At 33.0% G+C, this 27,205-nt stretch overlaps 1 protein-coding gene across 1 annotated transcript in view; it reads left to right on the top strand.

The window, feature by feature from the left end:
- The first annotated feature begins 452 nt into the window (after positions 1–452).
- Positions 453–27,205, top strand: part of LOC120777480 (frizzled-2) — an 86,146-nt gene continuing 59,393 nt past the window's right edge. Inside the window, exon 1 of the mRNA XM_040108814.1 lies at positions 453–525. The gene's annotated coding sequence lies outside the window, so the exon portion shown is untranslated. The remainder of the gene's footprint in view (positions 526–27,205) is intronic.

The raw sequence follows: 27,205 nt of genomic DNA, 5'->3' as shown, positions 1-27,205 counted from the left end.
TTTTTGCTTTTGTTGTCTGTATTAATGTTAAAAATGTGGCGGCAGTGCGTTGGCCGGTGATCGATGATGTTGACGGCGTCAGCGTAAGCACTGGGGTAGACGGTAAACGGCGCAAGCTGCACCTAAAAATAATGCAAAAAGCACATTTGATTTTCGATAACATAAAAAAATAATTTTGTTAGAATAAAGTAATAACAAAAAGTCGCGACAACTTTCTTGCTGAAAACTTTGCTATAAACAAATTACTAAAAAAAACAGTAAAAACAAATTTTAAAAGTAACGAATAATCAACGAAATCATAAAAAAAAATAAATTGTGTACTGCAACATTTTTTTGTACGCAAAATTTGTTGTCAAGTTCTGCTATTGTTTACTATTTACTTTCCAAATATTTTGGTTCTGTGATAACTGTGTGCCAAATTTACTAAAATTTTGCTATTTTTGTTTCATACAAAAATATTCTTGAAATTTCAACTATTTTCTTACAACTTTTGGATAATTCGAATAACTGCTGAAAATCCCAAAGGTATGTTGAGCAATTTTTAAGAGGTTAAAATTAAATACCTTAAGCGTTATTATAAGTTTTTAAAATATATTTATAGTATATTGGCCCCTTCAGTGAACCACACAAAACAAACAAAAGGAGTCTAAGAAGTTATAAACATGAAAAATACCACAGCACAACCCCCTCACAAATAAAAAAATTTCCATACATGTACTTAATTTCTATTGGCCATTTCGTATGACAGTTTCCCGACAAATAAACGGTTTCTTGGTGAGAAAAGAACGTTTGCAAAATTTCTGATTGGTATCTCAAAAATTGGAGGACTAGTAAGAGCATATAACGGCGAACTTGATTAATTAGATAATTTATTCATACATTTTAGAGGGTCACTGACGTTTCCTTCTGAGTTTTACAGAGGTCCTAGCAAACTAGATATACCTCTTCAGGGTATTGCTAAAGAATTTTAAATTTTGTTGCTTCTTTATTATCCGACGGTTGTTATTATTAGCACAAACAGATATAAAAATTTAATTTTGATTAAACGATTTTTATTCTACAAATAGTACATTATAACTTATTGAGTGAACACACTCTATTATGGCTTAGAATATGTGTTTCGAAGCAGCAATCTTGCTATAATAGTGAAGATTTTTAACAAGATCTTAAGATTATAGTTTGGAACGAAACAGTCTTTTTTTCGAAGTTTTCGATTCATCTCTTGAGTATCTAACGTAACACGCATACTTTTGTTGGAAACCCTAAATTTATTAATGCAATTTGGATAGTATAATGGATGTTTTAAAGGAAATCATAAGATGAAATATTCGAACAGAATCAGGAAGCAAATTCTATTTTTTTGTCGAAACATTTTTTACTTTTCAATACAATTAACATAACCTTGTTCAAAATCTAATAAATCTATAAGAGACATCTCGGTATCGTTTTGATATATTAAATGTGTATTCACTCTCAACAGCGATAGCTTAATATAAGTTAAAAGATCACAATAAAATTTTCTTTAGTAATTTGAAAGATATTTCCGAGGTAGTCGAGTCTGTATAATTCCAAATTTACAAGGGTATATAAAAAACATTTCCAAAAATTATTGGCCAAGTTCAAGAATAAAAATCAAGGTAGGTAGGTAGGTATGTAGGAGTGCAGTCCTATCAGGTTCAATTAGCACTTGATGTGCCATTTTGATACACTATTCGTAGAACCTCCTGTATCTGCTATTACGTTCCACCTTCTCTCTCAAACCATTTTGAGGTTTCGATGAAACTACTTATGTCCGATATGCTTTTAGTGGAAAACCATTCAAGGTTTGGTGCTTGATGGATTCCAAAAATCAAAGTAAGATAAGTTTCTGAGTACTGTTATGTGATTCCTGGTTCAGTTCCATTATATTTGTGATCTAAAAAAGATAAAAATATTATATAGATCTGAATTTTTCGTATGCTTAAGCATTTTTGAACACTCCAATGTCAAGTTAAATACCACAAGAGCCGAAAAGTTTCGAACATCCGACTATCAGCGTAAGAACTTTATGTTATATATGGTTTCTGTCTCCGTAATTCATGGTTCAAACAAACTTTTGCAATCCACTAATTCAATTTAGAATAGTCAATATAGTCTACCTACTGGAACCAAGTCTCATAAGAAAATTGACACCAACACTAAACCGCATAACTGTTAGCTTCATAACCAAACCACAGCTTCATGAAAAGCATAATATAGAAGAATTCAAGTGTTATTTAATCAAATTAAAATTGAAGCAGCTTCAAAAATTAAATAAGAAGTCACATACACTTCAAAAAGTATAATATTTCGCACAATGGCGGACCAGAGAGCATTTGATGTCACTAGTATAAGTGTCTGAAGTCACTACAAGCGAATTTTGAGAACTGTGAAAAACTGTTAACCCAGAATTATGGTTTTAATATATTGTCATATATAATACAAATAATTCAATTTTTTCATCTAAGTCTCGTTGCGTGAAGGAAATTTGATACTTTGACGCAAATGAACACCAAAAACACTACAAAAAGCAGAAAACATACTAGAGCACAACAACAAAGTGATGGGCAATATTGTATTTTCGAAAACAAGACAGTAAAAGATATGAGTGTACATATGTACATATATGTATATGGTATGTAAATGCAACACATTTTGGCCACATATGTGTGCACTTATGAACACACATACATATGTATGTACATACAAACGCATATATTTTATTGCTATGCCTCGGTTTGTGCGGCAAGTCAAGTATTATTTTTCCAGCGCAAATTGCTTTATGTCACCATTCTCAGGCGCTTTGGTGTTGCTAGCTGGCAGCAGGGTTCAACTTTTGGTTAAATTTTAGCTCTTTCAAGGCACATGTGTGCTGCAGTTAGTGTCGAAGAGGCGTTTGGTTGTGATGTGTAGCGAAAATAAAGGCAATAAAAGACACAAATTTATGTATAAGGAAGTCTATTCCGTACCATATTATATATAGACACACACATACGATGTATGTATGTGTCCATTTACTAATTATATAAATTTTGCTAGCTTTTTAAAGCTAACACCGCTATTATCATAATTTTGGTAGTGCTAGTATAGCAAGAATTTAATTATTAATTTAAATTAAATATCTAGTTATTTTCACCATAGAACGTATGTTTGCAAATTATAGGTATTTGTGTCCCGGTTTCTATGATGGCTGAAGAAAGCTCACTTCTTATTTCAAAGTCTTTGTTTTTCGCTCATGCGAAATAGCAATTCTCAATACTTCATTCGTGTCCGTCGAGTCCTTTTTGGTATCACCGAATAAAAAGGAATCTACAACTGGGTTCAAACGGTTCCTTGAGAGTAGTTTTGAACTCACTTTCTTAACTCTCTTAGAAAATAATTAAAGTAATACTATTTGAAATAGTTGAAACTCATATTTTTCTTAAGAACTTGAAACTAGATTTATTTCTTTGCGTTGACTTGAGTATCTCAGCCTATATTCCATGAATTTTAGTAATGTAACACGTCGCACAACCACACAAAAGCCCAGGAACAATAGTCCGATTACCGTTAAATAACTTCAGCACTATTAGACGAGGTTCAGGCGTGAAATCCAGCCATGTTGCTAACTAAAATCGTAGGAAAAAGGTATAAAACGCTAACTATATAGGAAAAAGATATAAAACATATATATAAACGAACTGAATAAATCTGGAAATAGTATATTTGTAAGAGCCAAGCGTTCGTATCTGGTCCAAACTTTTTTTTTTGGCGCCAAGTCCGAAAACTCACAGGCTGACAATAGAAAGAGTAGTAAAACCGAAAAACTAAGAAAAAAATATTAATATTATTACCAGATTTGATATTTTTCGACTTATTTCCAATAAATTTTACAAAAATGCAACCCTGTACCCCAGCAAATCGTCACTAATTAGCTAGAGATACCAAATTTTTCAAAACTGTTTTGTTTATACAACCAAAATTTTTTAGCATTCGACAGGCCGTATGCATATCTACTTATGTATTTTTGAATATATGCGCTGAGTGTTTGCTGCCTGAATGCCTGGTTATCGCTTTGCCGTCGCCTTTACGCTGTTGCTGCCGTCAGTGAGGTGTATATTATTGATGACGGCCACGTAAATTTGTGTTTCTGTACTGTTTTCTTTGATTTGATAACATTTCCATGCTTATCGCTTAGCTGTTTACCGATATTCTATACAAATTGTCCATATTGTGTTTTATCTTTTTTGCTCTAACAAATGTAACTAGTGTATTAACACACATATGTATATGTAGATGATCTAGATATGTACATATATTTTGGTGGTTTCGGTTCAAAAGCGGCAGAGTTTGTATGCCTTTTATTAATCTGCTGCATTGGTTAGTAACATTAGTGACGGAAAATCGCATAGTGTTGGCAGTAAACAGTTTGTAGTGTACTTTGGTGCTATGTTTGAAAAATATTTACTGTATATTTGTTTTAACTAAAAAATAAATTATTAATATTTTCTACAGTTAAAAGCATAATTTTTTCATACATTTATTTTCGGGATAAAATATTTGATACGTACATTTTCTTATTTTATAAAATATATTAAAAATATATATAAAAAAGTTTAAATTAAATTTTTCCATTTTAATTTAATAATTAAAAACCTTTTTTTGTTTACAATAAAATTTAAATAAACTAATTTTTTTATGAAAATATGGGGAGCAAAACGATTATTTTCCACACACCAAAAATTGCTTACATGTACATATAATTTTTTAAGAATTTAACTACTAGAAATTTTATTAAAATACTACTTTTTCATGTGTTAATTTTTTTGATATAGAATGTATATGTCTTTTTTTTATTTTACAGCTGAAATTTGTAGAAAAATAAAAATATATAAAATGTCTTTAATACAAAATTCTTTCTGTAATAGCATTGACAGACGTTATAGCGTTAAAACCAGATTAATTGCATTTTCGGGATTAACTCGGGAGTTTCCACAGCCAACCTACGTTGCTGAATCCAAAAATAACTCTCAAGATTAGGGAGTTTGTCAGATTTTTGTTGGCAACATTGTTAAAAATGGCCAATTTTCATCTGATTGTGAATGAAATACAAGCAACCCTGACAGTCTGTTTATCAAATTCTCAATATAATATCAATAAAACTTCTATGTTGATGATGCAGTTTTAAAAATAATGTGTTGATATGTTTTTTGTAATAAAAAATGGTTTGGTAAAAATTGGTCGGCAAAAACAACCGTAATGTTTTATCTTCTATCAATTTTCATTGAAAACATTATAAAAAGGACAATGAGCTGTTTATGAGAGTTTCAAACTCGCATAGCTGCCGTCTGTCACCTACAAATTTGGATCTGATTAAGTGCGCAGTTAATCCGGATTAACGCTGCCGTCTGTCAAGGCTATAACTCTTGTTACGATGTTCCACAAATCTTTTTTAGCGCAAAAATGTATTTTGTTTTTGTCATTACTACTCTAACGAAATCATCTAAGCATAATTTTACTATTAAAACTTTTAATACAGTATTTTTTATTGAATTATTTTTTTATGAATTAAATTTTCGACTAAAATTTTTTCAATATTAACATATTTCAATTAAATTTATAAATTTAACAAATTATTATTAAAACTTTTTAGCATAAAAATATCGATCCAAATTTAGCCACAATTTTTTTTCAGTGCAACTCAAATTTTTTATTTAACAAAATTGTGTTTATTTTATGAAATATTTATTTATTTATTTATTTAAAAGAGAACTAATTATAACAATTAATCCAACTTGTAAGAATCAGCACTGGCTACCAGGGCCTTCGAATTTTATGAAAAAATTTTTCGACTTAAAATTTCTCACGCCTTAAAATTTAAATTTAACAAATTATTATTAAAGATTTTTATATGAACAAATTTCGACCCAAATTTGTCTATTAAATGGATTATTGATTTTTAATTTTCACTTTTTTTTCCAGTGCATAAAATTATTTTTTGTCATCTCTCTTTATCATCTCTGACTTACGATTCATGTTAGTTTACGCTCTGCCACAAGGAAGCGCAAATTTTCGCAGCTTATTTCATGCCTCTCCACCATTATAATGCAGCACATCCACAATTTAATCGCAATTTATTGTCCACCGCAGTTAATTTACACATAGCTTACTCAGCGCCAATATGCAGCTGGCTGCAGCAACCAGCCAAGTAGTGCTGCGCTAAATTTGGCTACGAACACTCAATTTGGCCTACAGGCGGTCGTTCGCATTGCAATGCTTGCAACACCCGTAGTTTGGCTGGTGGCACGCTTGTTTGGCTGCAAGCGCCATAAATGTCAATTCGAGTTTGCTTTTTTCACGCTCAGCCAGCGCAGAGTCTCCATAAGCGTTACAGTTACTAGTTTGGCAACTTGGCTGCCTTTCCTCTACACACTTCTACATTTATGCATAAAATAGGCATTTGTAGCAACATTCCTTGCGCTGGCAACATTTTTACTTATGTATATTTACTTGCCTGCCGCTAGCAACATGCTGCGGCTTGATCATTTGCGTGTGTGCTTGTGCATTCGGCCAACAAGGTCAGCTCGTTAAAATTTCACTACCTGAATGCTGTAAATCCCAGTGGGAGCGCGACGTGTAGAAGAGCAATTTTCTTGTTCCTTTTCATGTAACTTGCACATGCCACATAGTTTCTACGACACAGTCGCCTTAATTATTTTTCCTTTGAAAGCAGCAACGAAAAAACTAGAAAATGTCAACATTTTCCGACGATGTCCTCTATATACCGCACATCTACTGAGAATTGGTTGGGACATGCAACGCCGCAGGGCGCATATTAAGTAATTGAAAAATGTTGCTACGTGTTCAGCACGACGGTTGCCTATTTCTTTTACTCCCTATTTTCATGTAACTTACCTCTAAATACTATATATGGTATAAATAAGTTTATCGATAGGCTAGTGGCGAACAGGTAATCTACACGATCAGTAAATTTAATTTTAACATGAATTTCGGGTGACAAGCATACACACACACAGCTATACCTCGATATACCAATATCTTGATGAAATCATATAACCTACAGTTAAAGCTATGTGTATGTATGTATTGTAAAAATACTAACTAATAGCCACAGAGTCATAAATTATGCGTAACATGACACCTTTTGCTTGTTAGGTCTCTTGTAAAGCAACTAGCTGCCATATTTGAACGCCTAATAAATATAGCAGTCTAGCATATTTATGTATTAAAATTCCATACATACAAATATATACATCTAGCTTTACATAAGGTGACACTTGAGCGCCGTTTTTGTGGCTTAAAACAACAGGTTTAATACGACTTCGTCCAAACAAGCAACGAGGGCAGCACAACCGGCGCGCTAAGTCTGCTAGTCTAATGTACGAAATGAAATAAAATTAAACTTTCAGCTTTTTCAACTTTTATTTCAGCCTATTTAAGCCGTGGACCTGCTTGTGTGCTTGTCTGTAACAGGTACTTTGTAATCGTATACCACAAGGCTGCGTCTGCGGCTGCGGCTGCGCAGGAGTTTGGCAAGCATCCATGTTTGTGCATTTTTTATCGTCTGTTGATCCTCATAAAAATTTCAATTAATTACCTCAGTTTTCTGGCGTTTCAAATTACCAAAGTTGTGTGTTTGGCTTGACTTGAAGAGCGCTCAATTTATTTTATTGCAATGGTATTGAATTTAGATGAAGATCGGTCGTGTAAGTTCATTTTTTATGACTTATTTTTGGTTGTTATTGTGTAACCTCGAGTTAAGCTTTTTTAATGCTCAAATTAATATGAAACTTTTAGAGTTATAGGTGGACATATAACTCTACAGAAAACTATAAAAGCCGCAATAAACGATCTTTTGCCCGATCTTGTGCTTACAATTAAGCAAATTTTGGCGACTTGGGTGTTCACATTACAAGTTTTAGCATGAGATTCGTTGTTTAATTTAAATATGTCGCAGACATATTTTTATTTTGACAATACTTTTTTAACTACATTGTCAAAAGTGTGCTCAATAATGTACAAAAGGTCCTAATAATATTACTCAATCCATATTTAAGAAATAAATTCGCAAAAAAGTAAACTTTTTTACCATGAAAACCTTACCCCCCTTAAATTCGAATCTGGTTACAGAACAGATTTGCTGATCAGATCGCTTAATACTTACCGTTATTCACCAAATACCTAAAACTTTATTCAAAATATATACTAGGTTGTCAAAAAAGTCTTGCGGTATTTTCGCTAGTTTGCGCTGAAAGCACGTAGTTCTACTTTTATTCGTCGCAGCCGGGTCATGCTATACCTTTTTGGAAAGCTTATTTCACGCGCTAACACATGTTTGATTGATTGTCGTTTCTTTTAAGTCTTTCGTGAGCTATAGTGTTGCAAACATGGAGCAAAGTAAAGAGAAAATACAGCATATTTTTCAGTACTACTACGATAAAGGCAAAAATGCATCTCAAGCCGCCAATAAAATTTGTGCAGTTTATGGACCCGATACAGTTTCCATTTCCACCGCACAACGATGGTTTCAACGTTTTCGTTCTGGTGTAGAGGTGGTCGAAGATGCGCCACGCTCCGGAAGGCCTGTCGTCGAAAATTGCGATCAAATCGCTGAATTGGTCGAAAGAGACCGGCATAGTAGCAGCCGTAGCATCGGTCAAGAGCTGGGCATGAGTCATCAAAAATTCATTTCAATTTCAATAAAAAAAAAAAAAAAAATTCAATAAAAATACCGCAAGACTTTTTGACAACCCATTATATTTACATTGAAGTAAAACTTCGTCAGCGTCCTTTTGAAATTAACTGTCTCCGCCTGATAAATACCTTCACCAAACACTACCTTCCACAAATATGCCTGCCTTCCTTCCACGCCGCTCACCTCCATCAACGCAAACACAGATCTCCCGCAACTGTCCACAAATTATTAATCTGTCGCATCACCTCAGGAGGTGTTCGAACGTATGCGTAAATTTGTATGCACCACCTCGCCAACGCCATGAAAAATAAATATCAATTTACATATGAGCAAGGCAAACAAACGAGGAATATGAATAATTATATGGAAATAAAATTAAGAAAAACAAAACAAGTTCGTTAAGGCAAAAGATCAGCATCGTCAGCCAGCGATCCAACAAGATCGATCGTCTGCGCTTGCATGGTGCCACAACAACAACAAGCTGGCGGCATGACACCAGTAACAAGGAGATGCATTGAATAAAAAATTACTTACTCTTGTCACTTGGCGTGGCGCAGCATGTGTGTAGCAACAAACAACCTATACACACAAGGATCAGGCCGGTCGATCGTGCAGACTGATCGATCGTGCTGTTGTATGGCCAAAGACACGATCGTTTGCAGCATTACTGCCTGCTGTGTGCAACAGAACCGTATAAACACCAGTGTAGGTGTAGCTGTGTGTTGCGCAGGCGTGGTTGTTAGGCATTTCAACAATGAGCTTGCAAAACTACAACAAGCAGTGACTTTGCAGCATTTGAACACCCGCAGTGCGGCGACTTCTTCGAAGTTTGCCTTGTCCATTGCTTCATACGGAGCAAAAACACTCGTCTGTGTGTACATGACTTGGTCGAAAGATGCAGATTTCCAACAACAAATACTCTGTTTGTTTGTAGCGTTTTGGCTGCTCGGCGAAATCTCGAACAGGTGATCGGTTCTACATGCACGAAATTGGGCAAAACAATGGATTATGAAGGCAAAAAGTCAAAGTTTATACGGATACCCATTTATCCAGGTTGGTATGTGTAGCTTGTGTTTGTCGGCCAGTTTAAAATTGTTCGGCGTTTTTGTTTACCTGCGTCTTGTTTGCCGCATAAGCGGTCTAAAGCAGCTAAATGACCATAAAAACCGAAGACGGCACTAAATGGCTGTCTTCCGTCTGCTTGTCGGCCAGCGCTGATGAGCGCCGTCGCTGCCGGTTAATACTACTTGGCGCTCTCTCACTTCGCTCTCGACTTTGCATCATCTTTCGTTTTTGTTTTGACTGCGCTGACGACGATCACTTCCTCTCACACTTCCCACTTTTCGCGCTCTCGTTGCTGTTATCACGCTACTTTTTCTGCTTACCTGCTTGCCGCTATTTATTAACCACTCAACTCATAATTTAAAATTAGCCCGTAAATTATGTTTTTAGTAGCTACCTCTACATGCGTTGATTTTTTATGCGCCAACCGCATTTTTCTCCGTGCTACTTGCCGTGTTTTTTCTTCGCCCACATAAAGTTTGTTATGGTTTTGCCGAGGTTTTTCTTTTCTTTGCTTTCATTACTTTTTGCCGGGTTTTACTCCTTTTTTATGTACATACTCCACGTGCTTCTGTCACAGCGCAATAAATTTTTCGACTTCTTGACTGGCTGCCAACTCGCAAAGCTTACTGTCAGTTCCTCTGCTCTTCGTTTGCACTTTTTATTTACCACTCTTCAGTCACATGCTTCTCTCCACTGCATATGTCTAAATACTTATGTGTCAATGTCAATGTTGCTATGGGATATGTTGGCAGGATAATCACTTGCAATTGCAAAAATAGCAATTCTTGATATTTGCTTTTATTGGCTCTGCTCCGTTTCTTGATTACTTTTCCATCTTTCTGGCGCTCTTCTACTACTCTTTATTTGCTAAAACCAGCGCTTAATTTATTTGTATGCATTTGTCGTTCCAAGATTTATTGACACTATTGACAGTTCAGTTGTCATTTGGCATTGATACGAGTTGAGTTGTCAAAGTTCTGGCGGCGTCGCGACTTTTATCAATTTTATTTTAGTCTGAAGAGTAAAAGTTTTTCTATGCGGAACGTTAAAGTATTCACGAGGTGTGGGAACTATCAAGCAAAAATATTTCGCAAGTTCATTTCTAGAAAATTACCATAATTATGGAATTCTGCAAACATTTTTTGAGTGTGATACAAACGAAAAACATACATTTTTTAAAATACATATATGTTTTTATTGAATTTTTCACTATATCAATTACATAACATATATTTCTTCACTATATCATATCAGTTCCATTACCATTTCATCTTGGTTCTCATTAAATATGACTGCAAGTAATTGATCTTCATTAGCCGTACATTAATGCAATTTATGTATACCAAACATTTTCAAAAAATTATGATCATGAACAATTTTTAGAATGCAAAAATTATACTTTTTCTATACAGTCTTCAGTAGAATTACTATACGAATACAATTACCATAATAATTACTTTTATTAGCACCATTCATAAACTGTTACCATATTTCTATTGATAATACATCCATTTGTTAACACAATTACCAGAAAAATGCCTGTAAATTTATTAAAAATTACTGTGAAAATATTTTCATTTTTAATTGTAATGAAAATATACCCATTACTTCTTCATATATATTTCATGAATTATCTGCAATTACAATTACTAATATCAATACAATTGCAATTGAAATTTTGATTGCCATTGCTTAAGTGGTAATAACTTTTATTAAAAAACAAAATTGAGCTCTGCTTTACTCATTTACAGAGTTATAATTATCATTAAATAGCTTAACTTAAATTTTTTAATAGCTCTTGTTATTAATAGTAATTAAATTCAATTACAAGATGTAATTAAACTACATAATGTAACCAGGCATTTCGAAACTTGTATGTAAAGTAGTCCATAGAAGTGATGATAGAAATGTTCTTGATATAAACCGTACTACTGTAATGGCAATTACTGCTAACATTACCAGTGCAATTACCAATATAATTATGATTACTATTACCATTTCTGCCATTCTCTTAATTTTAAAACATTTTTTATAATTACTTTTGACATTACCTTTGTTATTAACTAAAATTATGATTACCATTACTGCAATTACTCTTATTTACAAAACATTTTTACTTACATAATTACGACTAACCTTACCATTATTATTACATAAAATTATGACTACCAGTACTTATGTACCTTACTATTGCAATGACAATTACTGCTAACATTACGAGTACAATTAGCAATATAATTACGATTACCATTACCATTACTGTAATTACTCATATTTAAATTTTTTTTCATAATTACTACTAACATTACCAGTACAATTACCGACATAATTATAATTACCATTACCGCAATTACTCTTATTTTTAAATCATTTTCTTAATTACAATTAACATTAACACTGTTGTTATATAAAATTATGATTACAATTACTGCAATTAGTTTTATTTTTAAAACTAATAAGTCTAATAGACACATATTTAAAAACAATTCCATGTCTAACTCATTTAAGTATGCATTTGTTTTTGAATTTCTTTCTAGTCGCTTCAAAACGACTTAATCGCGGATTTTAAACGCAGAGCCTTCAAGCCATTAAACAATTTTATATTTTTACTATCCAATTTTCCTATCGTTTCCAAACTCCTTCACATGTCGCACACTTTTCGGCGCATAATTTTTCAACTTTCAATTATTTGTTGTTTGTGGTAATTTTCAGCTTGATTTGCCGGCATGTCGTCATCATAAATCATCGTCATTTTTGTTTTTTTTCTCTGTTACACCTACATATTGTATATGCATGTGTGCATATGTATGTTGCAGCGTCGCAATCATGGTTGATATGACAGTGCCGCCGCTGTTGCCACCGCTTATAGGTAGTAGTTATAATTTTATAATATTTATCTATGAGATTGCTGCCGCAAGCATGAACAGATACATATATTTTTACTTGCATGTGTGTGTGCGACATCCTATGCCCGACATACTCAATCAATTTCATAGCATATCTGCTAGAACACATACACATTGCTCGCTGGTAGCTGCGCATAGTTACCGTTTTGCCGCTGCGTCAACTGCAAGCAATAAATAACAAAAATCATACCAATAAATAGTGCATGTGTGTGTTTAGATATGGGTATCCACGCGTTCGATAGCGCTATGGGTTCATCAATTCCTCATCGCTATCTACAGTCAATAATTTCTTGTCTCACGAAAAGTTTGTACAAGGCTACATACCAACTTGCATATATACAAGCATGTGTGCTGTATGTACATGTGTGTTGTATATTTATTTGTAAGTTCATTTCATCGATTTGTTGCCTTCGTAATCAACAGCAGCAACAGCAGTTATTGTTCTGATTGAACAACAGCGGCAGCAGCGAGCATGGTGGCAGCGTTGGCGGCATTTCGTAGCGTTGCCGCCTAGTTGGGCGCATGGTTCGGTTACGTTTTGGAGCTAGAACACGCTTTGATATTTTTTTGTTGTTTTTTATTTATATTTTGCTGTTTTTCTTTTGCCTAATTTATACACATATTTCTTCTTTAATGTTTCAGCTCTTTCTTTTTCGCTTCATTGCCGACATTTTTTATACACACTTTTCTACACCGTTATTTATTTATCTTTGCTGCAATGCTTGTTGTGTTTTGCTATTGAAAACGCTTGCCTTATTGCAGCAAGTACACGTGTACTTGAATTTAAATACACATACATACATACACATATATGCTTATATAAGCGGCATTCTCTAGTTCAATAAATTCTTCATCACCTACTCAACTACTTTTATATACAATTGTAGATATCCATACGAAGGCACCCACACTTCCGCTCCGCAATAGATCACGTTTCCTTAAGTTTTACTGCCTATTTACAAACATGCATACATATGTACATATATGTGGCATGTAGATACATTTATTATAGATACATACATACATATCTCCATATGTTTGTATACTCTCCTGCCTGCAGTTATTTTTCAACTCACCGCTTTTACTCTCGCTCTTCTTCCTTTAAATATTTTACATATGTACATACATATGTATATCTGTTACTACTTCCTAGGTCTTGCAACCTTAGCAACTATTTACAAACTACACACGACATTGTCTCTTAAATATACAAATGTACATGTCGCAAACACGCCTCCGTAACGTGTAACTGCAGCTCGTTGCTGGCAGCGCTTGTTTTTTGCAATATTTCATTGCGATTCTCATAAAATATGCCGAGTTGTTTGAGTTACATATTTGTAATCAAAGAAGGAATGCAGTTGTATGCGTGCAAATGGAGAAGTAAGTGGGAACATATTGCATACTATTGAATTTCAATATTTAAGGGAGCTTCAAAACAGTTCTTAATAACAAACATTTACACTTAAAGGAAAAAATTAAACACACACTTAGATTACTTACAATTACGCTGAATTATAAAGAATTAATTGTATCTAAAATTCTTAAAAACTATCCGCAGCCAACGGATTTCCCACATACATACTTATATCGAGATCATTTCAAAAAGTTTCCCTTGCGACGATTTCGGAATTTACACGCGCTTTACAGTTATACCAAACGCATAGCATAAATCTATACCTCCTTAAAGTCATATATACTGTAAATTTTCATAAAAATTGTTCGACCTTCAAAACATCATATTTTTCCCACCTCTTAGACTACTAGACGTTATCGACAACTGTTTAATTAAGTCAATTGCTAATTGTCTACAATAATTATAAAGCGACTACGTTAAAAAAAAAGCTGCAATATTTGTATTTATCTATTTTCTTGCACGAACACCGACGTGCCTTGGCAATTTAAGCTAGTAACCGTGCCATTTTACTATAAATAAGTAATTATTGAAAGCATATTCATCGAAATAGTGCTTTTTAGGATTTCATCAAACGATGAGTTTTGGCAAGAACTTTCTAAAATTTTAACTTTAAAACATATTTCTGCAGATTGTTAAAGAATTTTTTCATTTATTTTCTCTTAGAAGAGGTTTTTAGATGATCTTTACATAGGCTAAGCCCTATTGTAGTAAAATTTTTCTCATCTTGAGAGAATAATTTAAATGATTTTTTCTTAGTATAACCATTCTCCACGTGCCAATTGTTATATAAACTGGCTCAACCTAAAAAGTTAAGATCATTCGTTAACTAACAATTTTCAAACGCTGATGTAAAAGAGTTAAAGAAACTTTAACGAGTTTAATATTTTGTGGATCATGGAAACTATGAAGCATCCTAATGTAGGTGCTTAAAAACTCTGGGTTTAATTCTAAATTTTTTATGCTCGCTTTGTAAGAAATAAATTCGCGTAAACCGTCAATAATGACAGTAAATTTTTTTATCTTGCGGTGGAATATTGTTTTAAAACTGAGTTGCCTTACCAAAAGCATAAACGGGAAAGGGCTTTAAAGTCGGGTTAAAGTAAAATTGTATGTTGACTAAATTTCGTATTTGTGAGTAATATGGAATGTTACACACCATGCTAATCAGTAAACTCGAGTTATTCAAGCACTGACTCTTCATTTTTGCACACTGAGTTTTGTAAAAATAATAAAAAATAAAGTTGAAAACGTATATGTGACTAACATTTAATGCTAAACATTAAAACGGTCAATAAACGCGAGTTTAAGAGACAATTTTAACGAGCTATTAAAGCGTTTATAAGGTTAGCAGAGGAGAACAAAAAATGTTTTTGTATGCTTAACTCCGAGTTTATGACTAGGGTTTAAGATTAGATATAAAAAGTTTTTCATAAAATATTGAGACGCATATTTTTCATCAATAAGAAATCACCAAAAAATATAGAAAAAGAATTACACTCAAAAAAACGGCCAATAAACTCGAGTTTACAGAGTTTAGAGCTTAACATAATTTAATCTTATAAGGTGGGCAGAAAAATAAAAAAGCCAAAAATGCTTTTTTATTCTTCTACCCACCTTATAAGATTCTAAACTCCGAAAATTGTTTCATAAGCGATTCAAGATTTTATAAATTACTAAATTTAGATTATGAAATGTAAAAATAGTGTTTTGGAAGCCAATCAAACAGAATTTATCAATATTTACGAAATAATTTTGTTTATTGAAAATTTTTTACGCAAATATTCTTATGTCATTTTATAGTTATGACTCATCAAATATAATATCCAAATGTGGGATATTATTAAAAACAAAACCATACAATTTTTAGCAAGTTCTGTTAACAAAAAGACATCTTGAATTTCATATTCAACGCTGAAGTTCGAAACAGTATTGGCTGTAAAAATACAAAGTGGTACTAATACAATTTTATGCTCATTTGCATTTGAATAAAAAGCTAAAAGTGCTGCATAAACAAATCACTGCTTTAGGCGGGAAACATATATCGACGCTTTTAAAAAAATTGCCTCAAATGCGCACATGTGCGTGGCTATATAGTATATAGTGCATAAATATGTATGTATATAAATGCATACATACATATATGTGTTATATAAATAAAACTTCATATACAGGCTTTCAGTGGCAGTCTCATACACACTGAATAGTCAACCGAAAATGCCATTTAATAGCTATTTGTTTGGCGTCTTTCACGGCATAATTTTTGTTTAGTCTACAAACAAAACGCCTTCGCTGTTATTGTCGCCACATACATATCTATACATGTATGTATATATGTATAATCTTACCTTAACGTCAGCTCTTTGAGGCAGCATCTTTGCCAACAGACGTAGCTGTGCGTATATCGGTTTTATTGGCAGTCATAATTCATTAAGCGACATAATTTCAAATCGAAATACATACATATAGTACACATATGTATGTACATATATATATGTATATATACTTGTGTGTTTATGGCATGTACGCATGTTGCTGTGACACCTTTATATTAATTAGTTGACTGACAAGCCTCATTTAAATTTCTCTCTCATAGTTTTTGTAATGTCTGTTTGAAATTAAAATTATACTTAGAAATGTAAACATATGTACATATACATATATGTACCTATGCATATACAGCTGCGCTTTGTCTTGCTGTTCGTGTTAATTGCATTTAACAAGCTGAACGAAATTTTTATGGTATTTATTTAATAACTCCATTAAATTTGGCTGTCAATGTTTTTGAATTTCTTATTTATTTTTCAAATTAATTTTTTTAATTTGTTTGCTATGTAAATGCACACTTACTGGTTTTAATATTTTTTAATATTTAACACAAATATTTCACAAAAAAACTATATTTGTTTACTTTATTATAGCTAAATAAATATTTGAAATATTTTTTACATTTTAAATAAATTTGCAAAAGCTAAAATTATTCAATGAATTTAATTGTGGTGAAAGCGCAGCACTCGCGGGGTTGATAGCGCGCTTAATTACCGTTAATATGGCATCAGCAATTATTTTTCTAGAAAATCGTTGAGCTAATGGAATTTATATAGCAGTGTGCTGTGAAAAATTAAATAGTCAGAAACTATTGTGGTTAAATGCTTAATACAAAAATATGTTATTTAGCTTACATCCACTTATTAAGCGGTTGAAAAGGAAATTAAGGATAGGGCAAGTATATTAATTAATATTGATGCTTAGGGTTTGGCTGTTAGAAATTACTAAAATTGCTTTTCAATTTTAAAAGCAGAATTTAAGTGCTTGATTACATAATACAGAAATTAATATCAGAACATTTTAAAGCAAATATTTTTTAAAACAAATGTATAAAATATAAATTGTCTATGTGAAAGTTGTAGAAAATATATGATATACATATATGTTGAAAATTGTCAAATTATGTCGCCCTTCCAAAAATGTATTAAAAATTTAAAATATTTTATTAATAGTTAATAATAATTTAAAGTGTTTTCTGAATATATGGATATATATTTCTTTTTGAAATACACAAATTTTAGAATTCATAAGAACCTGCACCAATAAAATAATATAAAACTAAAAAAAATATATTTTTTAAAAAAATTCATAACACCTCCCATACCATTAAGCAAGACCAAAACAATAAACTTAAAATTTTTAAATATAATTTTCGAACTGTTTCGTGTTTTTATGCCTCTCTGATTTAAAAAAAAAAATATTTTAAATTTTTTGACTATAAAATTAAATTGTAGTGCATCAAAAACATAGTATATACATACATATTCCCCAAAACTTAATACTTGCAAGTTTAACGATATAAAATGTACATATGCCAAAATAATTAATAATTTATTCTTATGTACATTATTACTTTAGTTTTAATTTTTGTATTTTTTGTTTTCATAATTTTAATTTTTAACAAAAGTTTATTTTTAGACTTTATATGTATGTATATTTGATTATTTTTTTAGTTTTTAAATTATTTATTATCAAATTAGAAAAAAACAAAAAAAAAACTTATTATTATAATTATCTTTCGAATTAAAAAAAAAACTTGATTTTTCAAACAAATAATATAATAAAATTATTTTTGTTTTGAAAAACTATTTATTATTATTTGTTATCAAATTAAAAAAAAAACACAAAACGCTTAAAACGTTTTTTGAATTAAAAAAATATTAAACAAAGGTTTGCCAATAAATAATAAATTAATAATTTTTTGTAAAATATATTTCACATATTTGGTGGAATTGAATTTACTTGCCTCAATACAAAAAATACAAATAATAATATTATAATTGAATATTATAAATGCAACTGCAATCTTCTCTTTCTCAAAAAAATTTTAAAACAAAATATTACATTTTTTTTGTATTTTTTTCATTTGTTACATTTATAAATAATTTTTCAGCAAAAAAATCACAAACACACACAATTGACTCAAAAAACGTTAACAAACAAAATTCGTATATTTTATTAAAATTTCTCTGAAATCTAAATGTACTACTAATGAAATTCGAGTGTTTTCAAAAAATATATATATATATATTTCAAAATATATAAAATATTCTGTTTTCATAAATTGAAAAACATATACACCATGCAAAATAACATATTATTACCACAGCGTAGACTTTGTCTTAAAATATCTGTGAAATACATTTGTCACCACGCACTATTAATTTCACCAAGTAATATCTATGACGCGCGAATTATTAGCACAATTCATTACTTGTTCAATGAACTTCGAAGATAAATGATTCCTCAGCGCAAACAGCTGCTACAAGCGAAAGCTATATTGGTAACGTGTGCGCCTTAAAATTGCCTTACTCAAATCTCTGCCCTCGCATTCCCTTCCAAATTTGTTTTGACATTCTACTCATCTACCCATACTCTTACCAGCCAAATACTTTTGTGAGGCGCATGATTAATAATTTTAATTTTCTTGATTAATTTCATAACAACATTCAAACAGCGCCCAGACATCATTTAGCATTTAAGATGCTCGCGCTAGCAATGCTGCGTTGCCTAATCGAATGCTTAACTGATTGAGTGACTGATTGCCTAACTGCCTCGTGTTGTTCGATTATGTTGCGGCACTCGTTTTGTGGCCAAGTGATTGTTTGGCCAACTCATAACCGATTGCTGCAGATGGCTCGTTTTTTCGGGGGTTTTCGCCTCGTTCGTTGTGCCGCCAACGTCTTATTTTCGAAAGTTAGCAGCATTCGCGTCATCAATCCTGCCAACCATCCATCTCGTTGTTGTAATTCATCAATCTTGTTTGTTTGATTTATTTTGCAACAGTTGTTGTTGTGTTTTACCTCCTCTTTTACTTTGTTTTTCCGTAATAGTGTGCTGCGGTAATTGCTATTTGTTCTTCTTGCGCTGTATTTGGTGCTGGTTTAACCTCACTTTGCTGACACCGTTCTGCTGTTGGAATTGCTTGCACGGTATCAGCAGTTTATCCAAGCTGTTTTTGCATGCAACGTGAAGCTGCAAGTGTGCTTCTTGCCACCACACCACTGCACTGTTTTTCGGTGCCATATTTGTTGGATTATTTTTCTTATCTTCATTTTTTTGGCAGTGGTAATCGATACTTTACTTATTCCCTTGCAACTCATCGTTACCCCAACCGCATTGGCTTGGCTCAAATTAGTTTTATTACGAGCTCCACCTTCGCTTATATGGTCTTTTTGCTTTTTGCTTAGTCATCTGGTCACCTCATTGCCCATTTTCGCTACATGTGTGGTCAAAAATCAATTTCGAGGTATAATTTGAAAATTACATCGTCACATCGTTACTTGTATAAGTGTTTTAAGTCTATTTCTGTAATTCACTGCATAATTTTCACATATTTGTGGTGTGAACTTACTTAATTAATCGTTCGAAAATGCTTTTGAAATGTTAAATTTTGCTGTTAGTCAGTAGTATATACATACATATAAAAAGCTTCGCCACTTTTTTTCAAAATATTTTCATACCCCGTAAGGCGCACGCCCTAGGACCATCACTCATATTTGCTTCATCTCTCAAAATTACTCCGTTTGTGTTACTTTACGCCAAAGCTCGTTTGCGTGCTCTACTTCGTGTGCTCCACTTCACTCGGCTAACTGTCTACATATAACCTTACTTCGAGTCCAAAGTAATCAATTACTATTTGACGTCGCTGTGATGATTTTCAAACGGTTTCTTACTACTATACACTCTAGTAACTCTCCTAGAGCACGAACTAGTCACCGGTTTATTGATTACTGCTTGCGATCTCGCATTCGCCTGTAGCCTAAAATTCCACTTGCCGACTATTACTGTAACCTTCTTCATTACTTTGCTCGTTGCATACATATTAAACGCTCGTTGAAATTGTTTCGCCAAGCAATTAGCCCTGTCAAAATACACACAAAAACGATGACCCCAACTTTAACTCGCGATATGCTTGCGTGTTACCCGCTGTGCGTTGATTTATTTTCTCATATTCCTCACTCATAATCACCATCATTATCATTGATCAGCTTCGACCAACTTTATGGCATGCTTAGCGTTGGGCTCTTTAGTTTATGCTCTTATATACATATTTGTTACAGCAACTTGTAGCTATGCTATGTTATGCTAATCAGTATTTCTTCTATGATTCTCTTTTTTTTACTTTTCACTCTTCGAAATCATTACAATTATAGTTCGCTGTTGTTGGTGATTTCTTTTTCTTCGTTGCCTTTTCCCTATTTTTGGTTTCTTTATGTTTTGTGCATAACATAGCGTAGCATACATAGCTGCTTAGCTATGCTGGCGTCTATTTGTTTGGAAAATGAAAAATGACAAAAGATTAGTCACAAACAAAAGTCAGCAACATCTTCAATTTTTGTGTGATGTTACCGCCGACGCCACAGCTGCTGCTGTTGCCTAGGGGTTGGTGTTGTTGCTTTCTTATTTTCAATTATGTTTTATGTTTCATTTTTTTTTTTACAATTTTTCGTTTTTTAACAAATATTTTCCAGCGTGAGGCTCAAGGCAGGTGGCGAGTCGCTCGCAAAGATTACAAAATAGTTATTTTGCATTTAGTTTTTAGCTGTCTACAACAACTATTTTTTTGTTATATAACATTTTTTCATATGACTTTAGCATATTTGTTGAGATTTTGTTGTTGCTTTATGTATGGCATGCAATTTAAAACAATTTATTGATTTTGGTTGATTTTTCTTAAATTGTTTTAATCTCTTGGCGGCTCTTCATTGATGTTTTAAAGGAAACAACAGCAACACAGCATTCGGCATTGGCTTAACTTTAGCCGAAATTAGTACAAACTATTTAAAAACATTTGTAGTTAAATATTTGCCAACACTTAAAGGCTGAGTAAAATCAATGAGTAAAATAAGTCTTGTGGAGTTAGTTAATGGTTTGGTTGTAAAACTCAAGGTCGTAGGGGACCGACGGCGTATTAGTAAGACTAATTGAATTTATGTCTAGCGTCTGGCTGTCGAAAAATTTCTGCAATATTTTTATTATACTATGGGATCTTCAAGACAGGCATTGATGTAGTGGGAAATGAGAATGAAGAGGTAATTTAAGCATAATATTAACCTTAGATTTGAGTTTTCTTGTTGGACCGACGACACTAGTACATGAAAAACTTTATAGATTCCAAATACCGAGCAATAGTACAAATTTTAAACCACCTAAGTGATTAAATTATACGCTTGTTAGTACTGTTTCCACTTGAAATTTATTGCACACGATTTTGGGTGTGTTTATTATAAAAAAAAAAACAATTGTATACAGCTTAAAGATCCCAAATGTATTGTATTGGAATTTAGTACACATTCAAAACATATTTTATTCAATACTTTCTCGTCTTTTAGCCTTACCACTTAATTTACTCTTAACTCTATCGACTCTCGCATTGATATCTTAACACTGTACAGAGGCTCTGGTGGATCCGCAGTATTGTACTTCGTATCTAACAGCGAGATCATACTACACAAGTGTCTCGCCAATTTAATGCAGATACCAAATTAGTTCCCAACTAAAATATTTTAAACTAACTAATTAATGCCGAAATCTCCGGTTTTAATTTGTTTCAGGGTTTCTACAGAAACTTAGAACTTCGTGAGTGCAAAATCTTCGTCTAGACAAGATCGTAAGATATTAAACTAATGAGTGTTTACACAAAAACTGTAAGCAAATCGGCTTTCACTTGTCGCCTAAACTAAATGCTCGCTACCTGCTTCGTGCGCTTTCGTCTTTACTCCAGCCAGAAAGCAAAGCAAGAAAAGCTGTTACACACATCACTGTATATTATAAAGACGCTCTCTCCCTTTAACTCTTCCGCAATTTAATCAATTCACCAAAAATCTTCGAAACATGATTCTTAAGAATCGACTTCATTAATTTTCACCCATTCGTAGCCCCGGCTGATGAGCTGCAGCGCTTACCAAGCGCATCAATTCCAATTAAAAATGCCAAAGGCACAACATGCAACAGCTACAAAAACAACAATTAAAATGTAAAAAGTAAATAAATAAAAGAGCATTGAATGAAATAAATAAAGTAAAGAGAAGTTGCTGCAAAGCAAAAACAAGAAACAAGCAACAATAACCGTAAAAAGGGACATGGGTCTTTGAAGCGACAAACCAACAGCAATAAAAACAAAAGCTACATTTTGAATTTAAGTGTGTAGATGTATGTACATATGTATGTGTGCCTTCATGCATGTTTGTGACTGTGTGTGTGTGTGCAGTCGCCTAATGAACTTGAAGATATCAATCTGTTATTGCCATGTTGCGCCTGTTCGTCTGCCCGCCTGCATGCTGCAGCCAAAAATGTCACCAACGCAGTGTGTTTGCAGTTATTTTGCGGCCGCATTACGCTGCCTCTTTAACCCTGAATCTTTGGTGTCACATATGCAACGCACTGCTTTGCATACAATTCTCCTTTTTTCGAAATTTTTTAATTACATTTTTTTTTTTTGAGTCAATATGTAAACACCTACGTACACATTGCTACATTTGTTGGCGTTTAATAGCGTATGGGCTCATTAAAAGAATGTCAAGTTAATTAAAATTTTAATAAAAAAGTCGATTAAATTTAAACGCGCCACAACCGTGTGTGGTTTGAAGGAAATCACAAATTTAATTACGAGGCAGTTTTAAATACGCGAAATCTGCCTCAAAAATGTATAAAAAAAATAGCAAAATAAAAATAATACAAAAAAACACTAAAAAAAAGTAAAAAGAAAACCAAAAGAAAAGTAAAAATAGACAATAGCTTGCTAATTTCCTTGATTTGCTGCACTTTGCCGTTAAATAAAGCACGGCACTGCCATTTTATTTTTCACTTTTTCGCTGCAGCTTCACTTTTCATTTTAATTGTTGCAACATTTGAACTGTTAATGTCTAAAAATAAGTGTAATTGTTTGCGCGGTGCGTAGCGGTATCGCCCACACAGTGGATGTTGCTTGCTACAACAGCATCGATGGGGTGCTGCAAAGAAGCGTTAGTTATGGAGAAAAACGTGTTCAAGTCAGCAGATGAAAAAAATCAGAAATAATGGCTTCAGGAACTACTAAATATGTGTTTGCTTTTAGTTTTCATGAATATAATATAGTCTTTTTATAAACGAGTTGCAAAAGAACACTCGCTCTGACTCAAGCAGTCTTTAAAAATTCTGTATAAACGTTCTCATGAAGTTTTACTTTATACAGTAGCTTTATTTTACAAAAGCGAGTGCCAAACGAACACTCGCTAGTTTAATCAAATGCCTTCAAATAAACAAATTAGGCCGTTGTCGGTTAAAAGAGTTCGAAGTATTACAACCGCGTACACAATTTTACAAATATCTGTTGAGCATAATCCCTTTTTTACAAACGAGTGCCAAAAGTATACTTGCAAAATTTTAAATACGAATAAAGTATTTACAGTAGTATACAGTACTTTCGGTCGTAATTTGAAGCTCAGAAAAGTTTTTTTTTAATATGCGACTTTGAATGCACGTAAAGCATGTTCGATTCCCCATTTTTCTGATCGCTATTTCTAAAAATTGAGTTATGTTTCTGTAAGTTACATATCTCGCTTAAATATAAAAATAAGACTTGTTAGTGTTTTTCTTAAGGGGGTATTCTCATGTAATCACTTCGAAAAATCAATTTTGTTTTTTATATTTTGACGGTAAAACCTATTGAAAACATGCTTTGAAAAATTCAGACCGAAATTCATAGTATTTGATAAGTTACAGCTCATAGTCGCCGACGTGTCGTAAGCGGCTGTCTACCAGGCGCCATGACAAGTCTGCATTTTTCTCGAATCATCATTTTCTGAAACTGTCATGGTCCTAAAAACAGAGTATTCAAACCGATTGCTTTAAAATTTACATACGTTCTTCTACTCATTTATAGTTATCGTCCCTACGAGAATTGTTTATTTTCGAAAATATTTTCATATTTTTTTAAAACGATTTTTAATGAAAAAAACAAGATTTTCGTGATTTTTTTTGAAGTTCGACATTTTTTTTTTAATGAAATTGATTACATTTGGTAGGGACGATAGCCGCAGAGCTACTGAATAATAATTCATTCGATTTTTTTTATTTCAGACAACATGAACAGCCGCACCATGACCAGTGAACTACTTTTTTTTGTTTGGGACTATGTACTTTGATTTAAAAAAAAAATATTAAAAATATAAAAAACAAAAAAAAACAAAATTTTTGGACATTTCAAAATACAAATAAAAATATATTAAAAATTAAAATGATTGAATTTTGTTGTCGCTTAAAAAAAAATTTGCCTAAAAAGTGGTAAAATGTATGCGTTCACATCAGAGTACCCCCTTAATTTCTTAAGCTTAGGGATTTCTAAATATCAAAGAAATTCTGCCAACTGAAAAATATTAGTTATGAGTATAGTAGAAGAAAGCGACAACTGTATTATTTTAATGAATTCACTTTAGAGTGGCTCTCTCTCTCATAGACCAATAAAATGTATGGATTGACTGTTTTATAACATTTTTCGATTCCTCTCTGAAGTTTAGTGCTAGCTTATTGCTAGTTTTCGGCAACATTTGCACATTTAATAATCGAGAATTAATGTTTTTCGAACCGTATACCGTTTTACACCCTTGGTGACAAGTTTTTAGATTTTGCTGAAACTATAGGGTGACTCACATGCACTTAAAAATGTACTTCATTGAAAAAATCGACAATTTTAGGACCACCAACTTTTCTGAAGCACTCTTTCGCACACGTCGATGTTGCACAATTTAAATTAACCGCAACAAAATTGTAGAGAATTTCAATTACGAAAAAGACCGATCTACCAAGCTCCACCGAAATAGCAAAAGGAGTGTACAAAGTATGCAGATGGGCATACAGACAAACATACAAACTTACATAAAAAGCTACATACAGATTTGCATATATACATACATATATATATGTATGTACATATATACATATATATACATATGTATATACATACACATGCCTGAGTATCTACCCGCAACAAGTCAGTGCTTCAAGTTGTAAAATTATCTGCTGGCTACTTTATGCTGCAGCAACAACAAAAAGTGAGGCAGTGTATATTTTGCCGTATGTTGCATGTGTTTTGCATTTACTGGAAACAACAACAACAACAAAAGCATTGATCCCAACTGAAGGCAGTGTAGCATTTTTTTAGTTTTTCTTGTTGTTGCGTTAACAAGCACATGCCTTTTCGTTACTTTTTTGGTGTTTTGTTCTTTAGTTAATTTTTTGTGTTTTTGTTGTGCAGTTTGTCGAGTTCTCTATGCATATTTGATTATAGGCTTGTCGCGCTCTCTCTGCATAACATTTCCTTTCACTCACTTTTGACTCTGTGTAATTTTCAATCTTTGTTGTTTTTGTATTTTATGTGCGACTTCTCTGAGCTTACAGCAGCATGTGGCCAACAATAACAACAGCGCATAAGAACTTCAGTAATTTTGGAGTTGTTGGCATTTGTTATTTTCCGCAGCTTACCTCTTTAACGCAGCAACAACAAGAATAACAAGTGCGTGCCACAAGCAGCTAACTAACATGCTTGCCGCCGCATCTTCCTCAAGCAGCCGCTAGCTATGTAGCAGCACCAGCTACAACAACAGCAAAAGCCAACAATAGCGTATAAAACAAACAAGCAGCCATGTATTTATTTTCTTTATAAACAACTGTGTGTGTATTTGTGTACGCGCCGCACCTAACAGCGCGTGCAGAAGAAGAGGCCACATACAAGCCTCGTATTGAAACATAATTAATTTCTGTTTGTTTTACGCCTTGCACGTCCTACTTCCTCCCGGGGCGCGCACACACAATGTGCGCAGCAGCAACAGCAGCAGCAGCAGCGGGGCAAGCAACTGCAATTGGAGCTGACCGCCGGCCTGATTGCTCTTGGCTGCTGCTCGTCAACATATCGCCTTTTTGTTGTTTTTGTTGCTGCTGTGTTGCCATTTCACAGCGAAATTCTTTTGAATTTCAATTTTTGTAATTCGCAGATATAAAATTTATGCGCCGCGCGCCCATACATATTCATTAAATTCGTGGCGTTCGTTGGCGGTTGCCGCGCCGGCCGTCGCTGTCTGTCGCATTTAAATGAGGCAAGAAATTGCATACGCATCACAAGGGAGACACAATTGCAACAAAATTACGAAATAAAAAAAATTAAAATAACAACAAACAAACGAAAATCAAGAGAGAACAACTTCGGCTGTATAATACCCTACACAGGTGTATTTTTTATAAAATAAAAAGATCTCCATTTTGACTTTTATCGGACAGTTTGTGTGGCAGCTACATACTATATCCATACATACATACATATGTATATGCTATAGTAGTCCAATCCGAACAATTTTAGCGTTGCCGTAACAATACGCTTGGAGAAATTTCGTGAAGATATCTTGTCAAATATAAAAGTTGTCCATATAAGAACTTGATTTTAACGGTTAATCAGATGGGAGCTGTATGTATATATCTATATATGTATATCAGCGTTTGCGACAAATGCTCAGCTTCTTGATGAAAATCGAACGGTATCTCTAAAACTGAAAGACTAGTTCGCATATATACGGACGGACCGACAGA

The sequence above is a fragment of the Bactrocera tryoni genome, chromosome 5, assembly GCF_016617805.1.
Source record: "Bactrocera tryoni isolate S06 chromosome 5, CSIRO_BtryS06_freeze2, whole genome shotgun sequence".
NCBI lineage: Eukaryota > Metazoa > Arthropoda > Insecta > Diptera > Tephritidae > Bactrocera > Bactrocera tryoni.
The sequence above is the reverse complement of the archived record's forward strand: the minus strand, read 5'-3'. Positions and strand labels throughout refer to the sequence as shown.